The sequence below is a fragment of the Amphimedon queenslandica genome, unplaced genomic scaffold (genome assembly GCF_000090795.2).
Source record: "Amphimedon queenslandica unplaced genomic scaffold, v1.1 AMPQUscaffold_11707, whole genome shotgun sequence".
Taxonomy (NCBI): Eukaryota; Metazoa; Porifera; class Demospongiae; order Haplosclerida; family Niphatidae; genus Amphimedon; species Amphimedon queenslandica.
Window position 1 is genome coordinate 9,239 of NW_003548051.1, and position 2,171 is coordinate 11,409.

The window sequence follows — 2,171 nt, forward strand, 5'->3', positions numbered from 1 at the left end:
TTTTATTATATTTTTTGATACACATTGATGTCCTTATGCTTTTAAGCTGATCTCAAATGTCATAAGATTATTTTAACAAACAGCTCCAAAGGTCTCTTATATTTTGCTTGTAAAAGTGGTAACATGGAATTGGTTTCTCTTTCTATTAAACGAGTTTGATTTGGTTCCTGTTCGAGCTAGGAGACATTGATACCGGTGCCAAATTATGCTCAGTCTATTGTTCAGTTTTTGAGGCTTGAATTGCTTAGTCAGAATTAGTTTTTGAATTTGTTGAAGAGCCAGAAAGAACATAGCAATAGTACTAGCAGCTATGAAACACCTCGTTCTTCATTTTTATCTTCTTTAACTACAATACCATCCAATTGATTTAATTGTTAATTTTGTTTGGTTTAGTTGTTTTTGTTCAATTCTTTTGTATGTTACCAATTCACCACATCACTACTGGATCTACACCTTTACTTCTAGTTACACAAACACATTATATTGTTGCCATTCTTTAATATATTAACACCATAACATCAAATTTCTCTCTCATTTAACTTTAATACCTTCAAGAATAATGAATATTTCTATAAAATAAAATAATAATAAAGTAGTTTTTTCTATTTGTGCAGCAATTTTTTCCTTTTTAAGATCATGTTTTTGACAGTAAAGTAATACCCAGTATTATTATTTCTGCTCCACTTTTTTGAAATGTGTAAATGTAACTAAGAAACAATCTGAAAAAATTGACAAAAATAAGTGTGCACATAGAACTTGCAAAAAATCATACCAACAAATTAATGACAAATTTGATCAACAAAATAACAGTGCCTATACATGATCACATCTAACCAAGCACTGCAAACAATAGGTAACCACAGTTGACCATAAATAACCACAGTTAACCATAGGTAACCACAGTTAACTACAGTTAACCATAGGTAACCACAGTTAACCACAGTCAACCATAGATAACCACAGTTAACCACATTTAACCATAAATAACCACAGTTACCCATAGGTAACCACAGTTAACTACAGTTAACCATAGGTAACCACAGTTAACCACAGTCAACCATAGATAACCACAGTTAACCATGGATAACCATGGATAACCGCAGTTAACCATAGATAACCGCAGTTAACAATACACAACCGCAGTTAACCATAGATAACCATAGATAACAACAGTTAATCATAGATAACAACAGTTAATCGTAGATAACCAAAACTATTCAGGTCACCTAGATAGCCAGGCTTCATGCAGATGATGCAGATAAATGCCGGCACCATGATACATATATCCAGCCTAACGAAACAAAGCAAAGGGCAGCCATGACATCAGGGGCGGATCTGAACCTGGGCAAGCCCGGGTTTTTGCCCAGGCATCAACTTTATAAGATAATGAGATTCATAATTATATAATGAAATTCATATGCATCATCTTAAATAAACTTGTGTGTGTGTGCTTATTATGGCTTCTTTAATCTTTAAAACCACAACATGTGCACTGAAAAAAGGACAATGAGTAAGCTGCATTAGCAGCTGTCTTTTAACTACAATTTTAAACGGCCCCAACCAACTATCTTCTCATCCACAAAGCAGTGGAACAGTACAGGTAGAAGTAGAGATAAGAACAGATTTGAAAACGGAGATAAGAACAAATCAACATTTTGTCTTAGGCCTGGTTTACACGACTACGTTTTAAAGTAAAACGGATATATTTTTAGCCAGATAAGGGTCTCGTTTACACTAAAACACAAGAAAACGCATATCAAATCCTAACAAAAGAAAAACGAATACCAAAACGGATAACTCTGTAAACGAATGATAAAGTCCAATAAAAATGCAGCTGCTGGATTAGTGTAAACACCTGAAAACAGTCATAGCAAAAACGATGCAGATTAGGCTAGCGTCGTGGTACCTGTGTAAACGAGGCCTTAATTATTATAAAAAGTTAATTACAAGTTATTAATAGTTAATAACTACTTATTAAAAGTTATAAATGCCCCACCCACTTCTTTGCCCTACCATGAAACTTGACCCAGATCCGCCCCTGCATGACATTGGTTGTGCACCACTAATGTTGTTAACCAGTTAACAAGTGATAACCGGTTATTTCAATATTTTTGGTGATATACTACCCCCCTATAACTAGCCATATCTATAGATCCGGTTACTCACGTCTG